Genomic DNA, 14,558 nt, shown 5'->3' on the forward strand with positions numbered 1-14,558 from the left:
GACCAGAAAGGAAGCTAGAGATGAAGGCACAGATAGAAGGATAGAAACCGTAAGAGGGTAGTTTGGAAATTAAAGATTTATGCCAGACTCGATCGAAAGCCTTTGAGATGTCAAGTCCCGAAAGGAGGATGATCAGGAGTCTGAAAGGTTGGTGAGAAGATCGCCTGTGGAGCGTCCCTGACGGAACCCATACTGACGATCAGAAAGAAGGTTGTGATAGGAAAGACGCTTTAAAATTTTTCTATTAAGAATAGACTCAAAAACTTTTGAGATACAGGATGTTAAAGCAATTGGACGAGAGTTAGAGGGATGGGAATGGTCACCCTTCTTTGGGACTGGCTGAATGAGAGCAAACTTCAAGAAAGAAGGAAAGGTACAAGTTGACAGACAAAGGCGAAAGAGTTTGCCTAGGCAGAGTGTAAGCACAGAAGCACAGTTCTTGAGAACAACAGGAGGGACTCCATCAGGCCCATATGCCTTATTAGTACTGAGGCCAGCAATGGCAGAAAATACATCAGCTGAAGAAATTTTAATGTTAGCCATGAGGAAGTCAGAGGGGGGAAGTGATGGAGGAACAGCACTGGAATCGTCTAAGGTGGAATTGGAGGAGAAATTCTGAGCGAAAAGATCTGCTTTATCAGTAGAAGAAATGGCTACAGAGCCATCAGAGTAGAAAAGAGGAGGGAAGGATGATGAGGTAAAGTTGTTAGAAAGGTTTTTGGCAAGGTGCCAGAAGGAGCAGGAAGAGTTCGAGTTAGAGAGTTGAGAGCATTTTGTACTGATGAAATTATTTTTAGCAGAGCTAAATAGCACGATTCCGGGCAGAAATGTATAAAAGATATGATTCAGGGGTGGGTTGGCTCTGGTACCTTTTATAGGCCCTCTCCTTGTTGCGGACAGCATTAGAACAAGCGTGATTAAACCAAGGCTTTCGTGCATTAGTCAAAGGATATGAGAAAGGAATGTATGCTTCCATGCCCTAGAGAATAACCTCCGTAATGCGCACGGCACACCCAGATGGCTCCCGGCCATGGAAGCAATAATCATTCCAGGGAAAATCAAAGAAGTACTGCCTGAGGGCCTCCCAATCCGCAGCTCCAAAGTGCCACAGACGACGTTCTTTTGGAGGGTCCGCAGGCTGTACAGGAGTGATAGGACAGGTTAAGGTGATAAGGCTGTGATCGGAGGAGCCCAACGAAGAGAAAAGATTAACAGTGTAAGCAGAAGGATTAGTTGTAAGGAAGAGATCAAGTATGTTGGGGCTCTCTCCAAGGCAGTCAGGGATACGGGTAGGGTGCTGTACAAGCTGCTCTAGGTCATTAAAGATAGAAAAGGTGTAGGCTTGTTCACCAGGTGGATCAGTGAAAGGAGAGGAGAGCCAAAGGTGGTGGTGAACATTGAAATCACCAAGAATGGAGATTTCAGAGAATGGAGAAATGGATAGAATGTGTTCCATCGTGGAAGTAAGATAGTCAAAGAATTTTTGATAGTCAGTAGAATTAGGAGATAAGTAAACAGCACAGATATATTTAGTCAGAGAATGACAGGAAAGCCGAAGCCAGAGTGTAGAGAATTCAGAAGAATCGAGTTCAGGAACACGAGAGCAAGATAAGTTGTTGCGTATATATACACAATAGCCACCTTTGGCTTTTAAATGAGTATGGAGAAAGTAGGAGGATACAGAAAAGGGTTTGCTGTCAGTTGCCTCAGACAGCTGAGTCTCAGATAGGAAAAGAAGGTGAGGTTTAGAGAAGAAGAGGTGGTGCTCAACAGAGCGAAAGTTAGACGAAAGGCCACGAATGTTGCAGAAATGAAGAAGTCAGACAGTGGTTCCAGGCACCTTGAGTCGTTACCGGGAGAGGGGCTGAAGGTGGGGGCATTTATGGTCCCCCCTCCTGGGGACTCCAAGGCTACAGTATGTTATTCGACGCCATTTTTTTGAAAATTTTGAAGAGGAAGTGTGGTGTGTACTGTGCATGTAGCTTGGTGTTGATAGTTGGAGAAAATTGTATTGGAGAGCATGCTGGTCTACTCCCTGTGTTACTGAGACACTGAAAAAGTTCAGCAAAGGGGGATGGTCGGGACATAGTCCCGAGGGCTGATGAAACGGGAGCTCCAGGTCTCCCTGTCATCAGCTTTCCATCCACCTTGGGAGTACTGCCCTGCTCGACTGGTTTTGGTTTCATGTCGCTATGACGAATTTAAAAGGATTTATGGCGATTTTTTTTTTTTTTTTTTTTTTTTTGGGGGGGGACCTATAGCCTGGGCCTTGGCGCAATTTGGCCCAAAATTTAATCAGACGATCAGGAGGCCATAGCCCATCATCCTTGTAATTTTAGTCAAAATCGTACCAGTAGGTTTCACGTAAAGTTGTTAACAGACAGACAAACAGACAGGCAGACAGGCAGACAGGCAGGCAGACAGACAGACAGACAGACAGACAGACAAACAAACAGACAGACAAACCGAGTGAAAACAATACCCGCCACCGGGCCCCTCCAAGGAGGGGACAGGTAATAATCAAAACCAAACTGTACTGGGAAGAAAAATAATCTAAAAGTGTTTCTTCTATTATTTTTCTGTCAAGTACAATGCCCAGATGTACCATATTTTTTCTTCCAGGATGACAGACAGTGGCCGAGAAAATACAGAGGCCAGTGTTATTTTACCACAACACAGACACACTATTTTCACACCTCCACTTTTACTCTCCCTCTCTCTCTCTCTCCAAGCCTGAGTGGTACATCCTTCCTGATTTTCACCTTCTTGTCACCTCAGCCTTCACACCTTTATGTTCGTATTTCACATCTGGCCGATCTAGCTTCACCATTTTCCATTTCGAAATTTGCCGGAAGGAGAACCAATTACCCTCACAGGTAAGTCTATTTCCTGTCCTGAGTGTGTGTGTGTGGGGGGGGGGGGAGAGAGAGAGAGCGAGAGAGAGAACTATGCTGCCATGGTAACGAAAGGCAATACCAACGTTTAGGTAACAGCAGGGTAATCAAGAAAACCTTAAAATATCATTGTTGAATATAGTCGCATCCTAACATTAAAAGTGATGCACACAAATGATACATATAAATAGCAAAACCCACAATCCCTAAATAATTCTCAGCGTTACCATGGTTACGCGAAACAACAGGGACAATTAGGCACTACTAGGACAGCAGGAATTATCATAAAATGCAATAAAATAGTGTTCTAAAATTAACAGCAGCATAACAAGCCGCCATATCAACAAAATTATCCATGAAAATCTTGTATTGCTACTGTTGAAAAAAAAAAAAAAACGACAGCTAGGTAACAGCAGGGCAATAAAGACAGCCGTAAAATATAGTCAAAGGGTAACATAACGCTCAAACGAGGAGCAAAACCAAAAATACCTGATAATCCTCTGTGTTGCCATGGTTACGAAAAGCAATATTGACAGTTTGACAATCAAGAGTATCGTAAAATGTAATCGTAGCATATAATCTTATATCCTACTGTTAAGGCCAACACACAGATCGGGACACAAACAGAAAAGCCCTTAATACTGAGAATTCTGCGCTACTGCGATTACGAAAACTAATATCGCCTACCGGAAATATATTCGTGAAATATTATAGATGGTAACTGTGATGGTCATAATAACAGCAAAACCCACAACGGCAGTATCAACAGTTAAGACACTCAAATTTACCGTCAAATATAATCGGCCTCTAAAATTAAATATAGGAGTGGTGATGTGAAGACGAGCACAGCTGAGAATACTAAGCCTCTTAACAGGATTATTGGCCTCTCAGCTGTTTCGGCGTGACACATTACCCCGGGAATTGCCCCTGTAGCGTAGTGCAACCAGCTAAGACCACGCTAATCCACTGTAATTCCACCTTTCATACCCCTCCACACCTCCCACTGGCACGCCATCCACACGATCTGCCAGGTGTGTGATTGTAATTTAGGTGTCGTGTGCGTCTAGGCCTGGCTGGCTTCCTTACACCAATTCCTTGATAATTTTTAACACGTATGTTCTTTATAACCACTTAATATCGATCATGTCAATAATAACATCAGTCACAACAATATTCATGTGACAAAGGAAAATAAGATGGACAGGCCTCATAATCCAGTGAGAATGCAAGCCTATGCCTCGTATTCTTGTCGGTTAAGGAAGCTCCCTTACACATCTTCCTTATCGATTGATTTTTTGGAGACGGGTAGTTAATATCCTAATGTACGTTATTTAGGCAGAGTATGGCGATATTGGAAGGATTTATGTAACACAGAACTGGGCAGTTGGGTATAATAAACAAAATAAATCACGTAGGAAAAGGTGTTACGGAGCTTCCTCAACCGACGAGAATACGGACCCAGGTGACAGCAGTGTTCGTGGTACCAGTTTCATTGTGATTTATTATTATGTACATTACTGTTTGATATTCTGCTTCATTAGGCTACCAGTCTGGGCATATGTTCGTATTCTTGGTGACGTAGGAGGCTTCGTAGCACCTGTGTCTAAGCGGCTTATTATGCATATGACACTGATATTATCTTTATGGCATTCATATATTCCGATTGGTGGCAATGAGATGGTCTGCCGCAGGACCGTACAGAAGGATAAAAACTGTCACATGGCCATCGGTCTGGGCAAATGTTCGTGTTCTAAGTGACACAGAAGGCTACGTAACACCTCTTTCTCTGTGATTTATCAGGCACATTATACCCGGATTTTCTATGATATACATCCTCCACTTCCACTAAATCCACATGACATGCTGGGCTACGTTTCTGGGTGTAATATCGTCTTGTAGGTAATACAGGTTTCGGTGCACGATAGTACTTTACTTAACTTGGTCCAGATTTTCATCCTTTTGCTGCTTACTTCACGGAGCTCAGTCGCAGAAACAAAGACAATTCTGTGCCTATATCCTTACAGCAGCAAGTCTGCGTGACTAGTATAATATTCCAGTGCTAAGCTATTGCTATACCTAAAAGATGAAAGGATGGCAACTTCAGGCCAAGGTAGTGAATAAGAGCAGTTTTGTAGTTTTTTATTATTCTTATTACACACTGATTCTGCATTTTACGTTATTTATTTACATTAACATCTGTTTGGACTTATGTTCGTATCTAACGAACCAATTAGAACTAATTAAGTCTCAGATTTTTAGGTGATTATGTATGGAACACCTGTTAATTGTTGGAGGTAATTAGCCTTCTCCCCATTATAATTAGTGTAGGTAACAGCCATACTGGAACAGGTATGTTTTATTACCGTCATCATCATCATCATCGTCTTCCTCCTCCTCATCATCATCAACTACCATCATTATCATCATCATATCATCATCATCACCATTATCAAAACCAACATCATCATCATCATCACTATCACAATCACATCATCATCATCATCGCTCCAGAAATTATAGCCAGATCTTGGGGGCTTGATACCCTATCGATTTCCAGGCCAGTCAAGAGAACATAGAGTAATGTCTTCTTAATCCAGCCTGTTCATCCTTAGAAAAGAAATGCAGACCAACTAGAAATTCTACAGATGCGGGTAATAGTATGGGGGATGGTGGTAGAAAGTGTCTCTCATCATGATCTTGATATATTATATCATTAAATGCTTTCATCATCATCATCATCATCATCTTTTTTCTCCTTCTTCTTCTTCATCTCTCCTCCTCCTCCTCCTCCACCCCAACATCCCTCCCCCAAACTCCTCATTACAGTTATCCTGGCCAGCTTACAGGAGGCAGAGAACGACAACAAAGCCGTAGTACAGGTGAGAGAGGGTTAAGTATATCCTCTCTCTCTCTCTCAGACCAGTCTTATGAGCTACTTTGTCTCTTTACCCACCCGGGAATTTGGTAAACAAAACTCGAGACATGACCGTTCCCAAACACAATATCTGGAGAGAGAGAGAGAGAGAGAGAGAGAGAGAGAGAGAGAGAGAGAGGAGAGAGAGAGAGAGAGAATTATTATTTTACACATTATACATTTTTCAGGACGCTTAAAATGAGGATATAATTTTGTCTAGTTCATTATGCATATTCCAAGACATTTTATTCTTTGGTTATACATTTTATGTATAGGATAGTCCAATACAGCATCCTCTATTTTGTGTTGTGGGGACGGCTCAATGTGCTAGTGTGAGGAGCGTTGACATTTTGGCTATTTAATGAAACTCCTAATCAACAGTGTAATTAATGGACGCCACTAACTGTCTGCTGAGCTGGTAAAGAGGCAGCCACGGCTATACCCTGCTGGTTTAAAAATGTATCTCCTAAGCTGAGGAAAATCGTCTGTTGATAGCAAGACTTTTTTTTGCCTTCCGTACACATACCCTCCTAACACATCTAGGCCGAAAAATATCGTTTGGCGCCTTCAGGAATATACATGGTGTCGTGAGAGACTTTCAAAGAACCTTCAGGAGGACAGTATTAATTCTGAGAGAAAACTCTTATACCAACGTGGGCCCAATTCTCAGCCGTCATGAAGCTACAGTTACAGATGGCCTATGGGTTAATTATGAGGCAGACCATTTTCGCCCCTAAGATCATCAGTAGCTTTAGCTCCGGAAATGGTACAACTGTACGTAGAGTGATACATTTTTTTTTTCTTCTCTAAAGAATAGCCTCAACATAACCTCCTTGAATATATAACAAGAAAAAAAAAAGTGAGACACCCTGAAAAGGCCTTCTCCACACGGTGCTCAGATTCTCCGTATATCAAATAAAAGTCTGTTGGCGTTAAAAATATACATGCCTGCCTTCTCCCCACGCTGCTATTGTTCTCCCCGGCATTAACAAACATCCTCATAACAGTTTAGCTACTTACACGATAGACCACTTTCACGCAACACGAACCTTGAAAAAAATCTTATGTAAACTGAAATTAGTATACAGAGTCACGCACGAGGGCAATGGCTGGAGTGCGCGCGCGCGCACGTAGGCTAGCGCACGCACACACACATGTAGAGAGAGAGAGAGAGAGAGAGAGAGAGTATGGGAAAGAGAGGAGAAGTAAGGAGAGAACGAGAGAACGGGTGGGAATGAAGGAAGGAGGTAGGTAGGAATGAAGGCAGAAAGGAAGGAAGGAATACAGAAAGGAGAGAGGATGAGAGGGAAAGATGGGAGGGGGGAGAGCGAGAATGAAAGTATGAAACAGGAATGAAAGAGGGGAGAAGGGGAGTGGGGGGAAAGGGGAAGTGGAGGGAAAGGGGAAGTGGAGGGAAGAGGTAGAATGGAGGGATGTGGGAGACTGGAGGGGAGAGGGAGAGTGGAGGGATGAGAAAAGGGAAGAGAGCAGAGAGGACAGGTAAGAAGGGGAGACAGAGAGTAGAGAGAGAGAGAAGGCAAGGCCAGGATAGAAAAGCGAGTGCAAAGAAGAAAGAGGGATGGGAGAAGACGGAGAGGAGGAGGGGAGAATGCGATCGGTGAGGAGGGAAGGAAATCAGTGAGTGCAACCAGACAACTACTGTGTCCCTCTGTCGTACTATTCCTGCAATGAATGTACAGTACATATTTACATCTGTTAGTAGCAACTGGGGAGGCAATGTAAATTTTTGTAGCTATTACTTCTTGGAATTGCCTTACACACTGACAATAACGCATTATTAACAAGAGTACATTTCAGTAACCACCACAAAGTTTTACAGTTTATTTCTGCAACTACCAAATATTACCGCAACTTTTATTTCTGCAGCTACAATATATTATTGCGATTTCTATTTCTGCAACTGCTATATTACCGTAACTGTTGCAGATTTTTTACCACCTCCCAAAAAACTGCAATGACAATAACTGTTTGTATTTTCGCTAACATTTCCAATTACCAGATTGTGATGGTAATGTATTTTTGAAAACTACTGTATTATGGGTTATCCTATACAACTCCCATGGTTTATATGCAACAATTATTTTTCTTTTTTCTCCTTTTTCCTTATGCAAAATAAGTATACTTTAATTATCAGCGAATATATTTTTACAACTTTCTGTCCCCTCTTCTCCCTGGCATTAAGTTTCAGCAGGCTATTCCTTCCCTTACACTTCCTGCGTCTTCAGCCACTTTCATGCATGGATTGATGTGATACTATGCTGTTCTTGATCTTCCTTCTTCCATTCTCTCTCTCTCTCTCTCTCTCTCTCTCTCACACACACACACACACACACAGGCAGAGCTAACTGTCCGTCCCCCTGAGTATAAGCAAGATGGATGTTACCAGCTCTAAGACAAGTCAAGGGAGACGTGTTGCTTTGTGTTGGACCAGGATGAGAGAGAGAGAGAGAGAGAGAGAGAGAGAGAGAGAGAGAGAGAATGGGGGGAGGGCAATGAGAATGGGGAAAGCAGGGAGAGAGAAGGAGCGAAAGGGAGTGAAAGGGAAGAAGCGTAAGGGAAAGACAGAAGGGAGGAGAGTAGGATGGGGAGAGGGAGGGAGAATAAAGGGGAAAGGGAAGGAAGAAGGGTAGGGAACAAGGAAAGAGGAGAGAGAGAGAAAGGAGAAAAGAGAGAAGGAAGAGACAGTGGGTAAGTTGAAAATGGGGGTGGGGAGAGAGGGGAAGAGAGATGAAGGAGGAAAGTAGGGAGGAAGAGAGAAGATAAATGAAAATATAAAGATCAAAGATAGCGAGGGTATGATGGGGAGGCAGGGAAGGTGGCTGAGCGAGGATGGCTGTGTGTGTGTGTGTGTGTGTGTGTGTGTGTGTGTGTGTGTGTGTGTGTGTGTAGAGAGACAGACAGACAGACAGACAGACAGACAGACAGACAGACAGAGACAGAGACACACAGACAGACAGACAGACAGAGAATCGAGACCTTCATTAGTTCATGTCACGCCGAACTGTCTAGATGTTGTGTGTGTGTGTGTGTGTGTGTGTGTGTGTGTGTGTGTGTGTGTGTGTGTGTGTGTGTGTGTGTGTGTGTGTGTGTGTGAGAGAGAAAGAGAGAGAGAGAGAGAGAGAGAGAGAGTGTGAGAGACAGACAGACAGACAGACACACCGACAGAGAATCGAGACCTTCATTAGTTCATGTCACGCCGAACTGTCTAGATGTTGTGTGTGTGTGTGTGTGTGTGTGTGTGTGTGTGTGTGTGTGTGTGTGTGTGTGTGTGTGTGGAGAGAGAGAGAGAGAGAGAGAGAGAGACCTTCATTAGTTCATGTCTCGCCGAAACGTCTAGATGTTATGGGTTGTGTGTGTGTGTGTGGAAGGGAGGGGAGAAGAAGGGAGGGGAGAAGAAGGGAGGGGAGAAGAAGGGAGGGGAGAAGAAGGGAGGGGAGAAGAAGGGAGGGGAGGGGAAGGAGAAATGGGGCAGAAGGAGGAGGAATCGGGAGAGGCAGGAGTTAAAGGGGAAGAAGGAAGAGATGGAAAGGGGGAGGAGGATGGGAAAGGGCTGGGGAGGAGAAGCAGGAGGAGGAGGAGGAGGAGGAGGAGGAGGAGGAGGAGGAGGAGGAGGAGGAGGTGTCATAAAAGACTTTGTAGTTACTTGTAGTGGAGTTATATATATATTAGACTTGTGGACGAGCGGTTGTTATACTTGAGTAGCTTTGTAAGTAGATAATCTTCTTTCCCATTTGTCATGTAGTGACAGGAGAGGTAAAGAATAGTATGGGACTATTTTTATTTGTCTTGGAAATATTAACAAGTCTCTCACTCACTAGTGAGTTGAGCAGAGTCCCTGTCTCCCTGTCTCGCTCTCTCTCTCTCTCTCTCTCTCTCTCTCTCTCTCTCTCTCGCTCTCTCTCTCAAGTTGCTAAGCCCTTCTCCCTGCGACCTGTCTGTTCTATGGCTAGCTTCCTTCTGAGCTCTCTTTCCTAAATTCTGGTGAAACAGGAGACGTATCACGTGTGTTCCTTGTGATTGGAAAGTTCTAGAAGCCTGTGTGTGAGTATGTGTGTATGTGTGTTCACCTGGTGATCGCTGACCAACTAACTGCATCATCTCCTGACTCCTACTTCCTAGTCTGTCGTCAGCTTTTTCTCAGTGTAACTTGCAAGATCATTTCCCATTCCCAGGCTCGCATAGAGCTGTCTATCTGTCTATTTATCTATCTATCTATTAAGATTTGTAATTATAATATGGAGTCCTAATAGAGGAGCAGCAGCAGCTGCAGCAGCAGGAAACATTAATGAGACGGGAGGGGGGAACTGAGGATAGCGGAAGCATAAATTAAGATGCAAGTGTTAAATGAAGAATAGGAAAGAAAAATATAGGTTGGAAAAACAGGAAGTGAGAAAGAAAGCTGTGTTAATGAGGTCATTACAAAACCTGAGGTGCTAAAAAGAAGAAAGAAAGAAAGAAGACGCGGGAAGAGAGAAGAGAGAATATATTATGACGCGGGGGAAAGAATGCAATATCAATAGGAACTCCACATTCTGTGGAGTTCTTAATAATAATAATAATAATATTATTATTATTATTAATTATTATTATTATTATTATTATTATTATTATAATTATTATTATTATTATTATTATTATTATTAATGATGATGATGATGATGATCATGATGACGATGACGATGATGATGATGAGAATAAGAATATGAATAATAATTAGTTACGTAATTACTTACTGTGTAGCCACAATAAAGACGCTCCGCCATAAGTGTTTATGGTAGTGACTGTCATTAGTTCAAGGCCATTCATATTTGGAACATGTACTTAGATTAACCCCAGGTAGCTTCTTGTGTAATATCAACAAGATCGGAAGACAAAGGTGTGGAAAAAATAAATGTAGTATGGGTACATTTTACATTTTTCTCAATAATTGTCCAACTGTATGCTTAACTGTAACCATATTCCTTTCTGATGATGAGGGGGACCACAGCTATATTTCTGTAATGTTACAGCTTTACAGCTATGTTGTTTTTTTCTAAAACGTGTTACAAAGAAAACAATGAGCAGATTTGAATTCAGTACTTTCCTCTAGATTAAATGGCATAATATTCAGCCAAAATTCTCAATAAACTTTTTTCACTGGATATTCAAGCAGACAGCTGTATCTCAAATAGTTTCTGAGATATTTCAATTTCAAATATGCAATTTTTGTAAAAAAAACAAAATGAGCATATGACCTTCAAAAATAGGTCAAGGTCATTTGTATTGGACAAAAGTACCTGGGTTACCCTAGGGTACCTTCCAGTATATCATCATGATCTAAGAAAAAGAGTGCAAAGAAAAATAACAACACCTAACACAATAAGCTTTGTGGCGAAGCTTGATAACAATAATAATATAATAATAATAATAATAATAATAATAATAATAATAATGAAGATGATAATCATAATGGGCATAATAATTTTACCTACAGAACAGATCCTCAGAAATATACAGCTGCAACTGTATTACAAAATTTGTCATATAATACAACACTTCTTCTACTTAAGGTGACACAGGAGACTTCTTGACACTTCTTCCTCAGCGATTTATTTTGCATGTTGCACCTTTTACTTTATCCTATTTCACATTACTGAGGTAAACTTGGGAGCAAACACACACAACACAGATGAGAATACCAAGGTGTAAAGAGAAAAATAAGCCGCTAAGAAGAAAATGTTACGACGCCTACACTAGCCACCTGTAATATTACTCTTCCAACGAGGAATGTTTGCAAAATATATCCCACCCAGTAATGAAACAGAGAGAGAGAGAGAGAGAGAGAGAGAGAAATACGAGGATCCGGTTGCTTGGTGTGGGTCGTAAACCAAGTAATTTTACCTAAAGAGCAGAGTCGCGGGAGTCCATTTGCGTATTAGGTGGTCGAGGTCACTCCCGCCCCCCCCCCTCCCTTTTTTTTTGCACCTGGAGGATGCGAGAGGAAGGTGTTGGAGATGTTTGGGGAGACGAGAGGAAAGCAGAGGAAAGGTGAGACGAGAAGGAGAAAGGTAAAAAGAGAAGAGGAAAGGTGAGGAGAGGAGTGAAAAGGCAAGATGAGGAGAGGAAAGGTGAGGAAAGAAGAGGAAGGAAAGGAGAGGTAAGAAGCGGAAAGGTGAGAAGAGACAAGGAAAGGTAATAAGAGAAGAGAAAAGGTGAGGAGAGGACAGAAAGGAGAGGAAAGGTAAGAAGAGGAAAGGTGAGGAGAGGAGGGGAAAGGTGAGAGAAGAAACAGGTGAGGAGAGGAGAGGAAAAAGATAAAAGTCGAGGTGAGGAGAGGAAAGATGAGACAAGGAAAGGTGAAGAGAGGAGAGGATAGGTATGGAGATACGAGAGGAAGATATCGGAGTGAGAAATGTTTTAAGAGATGAAATGAGTGGAAAGGAGAGGAGAGGAAGAGTGTGGCGAGGAGGAAAAGTGAGGCGAGGAGAGGAAAAGTGAGGCGAGGAGAGAAGAGGACCGGAGAGAGGATGGGTGAAAGGAATGAGAGAACTGAAAGGAGGTGGCTGGATGAACTGAAAGCTTTGTGTTTGGATCGGTGACAGTGATATTACGGAAAGCAGTAGGTGGATGGGTGGGTGGAGGAGAAGGTGAGAAGAATGAGGGAAGGAAAGGAGGCAGCCGTTTTTATTTTAATTTTTACTCTTTAGCCTCAAGCCCATCTGTACGTAAACACAGTGGACTACAGGCTGAAGTTTCTCTTTTCCTACAGGCGACTATCCTCTTTTGGAGAGAGAGAGAGAGAGAGAGAGAGAGAGAGAGAGAGAGGGGGGGGGAAGGTAAGTGGTGTTTGTACAACTGGGCAGCGGATCCGACCAGTCATATCGGTGCCACCACACATAGGCAACCCTCTCCCGCACCAGGTACAGTCAACAAGAGTTCCATCTGGACCACCTAGTCGCGGGATATGGCTAACGTGGCAACAGCGCGTGTGTGTGTGTGTTCGTGTGTACATGCCCGAGAATTTATCGAATCATCAAGCTTCATCCTCTTTGCCGTATTATATTATTATATGGTCATTGTATTATGCTGTGATATTGGCTAATAAATACTGTGTGATTGGTATAATGAGCTGTGCACTATGCTATTTATAAAGTCTGATTTATATAAAATAATTCTTTTATCTTGTAGCGTGAACCACGATACAGGTTGAGTTGTGGTTCAGAAACAGTGAGCAAGTTCACCCATAAATGGCGCGATGTTTCTGAACCACAACTCAACCTGTATCGTGGTTCACACTACAAGATAAGAGAAGAATTATTTTATACTTTATAAATAGCATAGTGTACAGCTCGTTATCCCAATCACACAGTATTAATTAGCCAATATCATAGCATAATACAATGACCACATAATAATATAATACGGCAAAGAGGATGAAGCTTGATGATTCGATAAATTCTCGGGAATGTACACATGAATACACACACACACGCGCTGGTGCCACGTTAGCCATATCCCGCGACTAAGTGGTCCAGGTGGAACTCTTGTTGACTGTACCTGTGTGAAGAGGTTGAGAGAGATGTTGGGACTAGAGTGAGAGAAGGCGGGTGTGGGGGAGGTGGGGGTGGAGAAGGGAAGAAAGAAGATGGAAGGGTGAGAAGAGATGACAAAAGATGGAAGGGTGAGAAGGGAAGAGAGGAAATGAAGGGGTGAGAAGGGAAGAGAGGAGATGGGAGGGTGAGAAGGGAAGGGAGGAGATAGGAGAGTGAAAAAGGACGAGAGGAGATGGGAGGGTGAGAAGGGAAGAGAGGAGATGGGAGGGTGAGAAGGGAAGAGAGGCGATGGGAGGGTAAGAAAGGAAGACAGGAGATGGGAGAGTGAGAGGTGAGGAGAGATGAAACGGTGGATGAACGGAGACTTGAATGGTGGAAACACACTGGGAAAAAGACAGAGGCGTAAAAATCATGGAAAAGATGGAGAAATGAAAGAAAGAAGACGAAGAACAGGTAGAAAACCGAAAGAGAGAATACACAAAGTGGTGGGAGAAAGAGGGAAAGAAAGAGAGGGTGGAGATAGACAGCAAGGAATGGGATGGCAAAGGGAGAAGGATGGTACTGAATGAAGGGGAATGGGAGAAGAGTGAGCAGAGACGTGAGAGGAGGTTAGTGAGTGGAGTGTGGGAGAGGGTGAGTAGGTGGCGGGAGGGTGGATGAGAGGAGGAGAAGGCGTTGGGGAAGAAACGAGGTGGTGGGTGAGTGGAGAGGTGTGGAAGGAGTGTGGACGGACGAGCGAGAAAAAAAGATTCATTCTTATCAACTACACAGTGCACAAGGGCCAATAATACAGATAACAGGTTTATGCTGAGCCTAAATCCTCCCTTAGAAAACGAGCAACAACAATTAGTATTGGTTAGCCAGTTGGGGTGACTAATGGAGGAGGTAGAGTGTAAAATAGGTAGGATATGTGGAAGATATGGGGGTGATGGAAATGACAAGGGATGGAGTGAAAGCCTCAGAGCTGAGTGTGGAAGAAACTAGGTGTGTGATACAGGTTGTATGAGGATCAGGTGGTGTGTGTGGAACAGGTAGTGTGTGAATCAGGTGGAGTGTATGGAAGAGATATGGAGAGGAGGAAATGTAGTGTACGATGTAAGAAACAGGTCATGCAGGAAGAAGTGTGGCAGGGAAGATGATGAAAATACAAAGTTATAATGACGCACTTACCTCCATGACACCAGTGATTTTGTTTTT

The 14,558-nt window shown here is 43.0% G+C and overlaps 1 protein-coding gene across 1 annotated transcript in view; it reads right to left on the reverse strand.

Moving 5' to 3' along the window:
• Window positions 1-14,558, reverse strand: part of LOC145413674 (glutamate receptor 1-like) — a 279,310-nt gene that overhangs the window by 56,503 nt on the left and 208,249 nt on the right. The window lies entirely within an intron of this gene.

The sequence above is a fragment of the Coenobita brevimanus genome, chromosome 1 (assembly GCF_032717465.1).
Source record: "Coenobita brevimanus isolate Jiangsu-jjx chromosome 1, ASM3271746v2, whole genome shotgun sequence".
Lineage (NCBI taxonomy): Eukaryota > Metazoa > Arthropoda > Malacostraca > Decapoda > Coenobitidae > Coenobita > Coenobita brevimanus.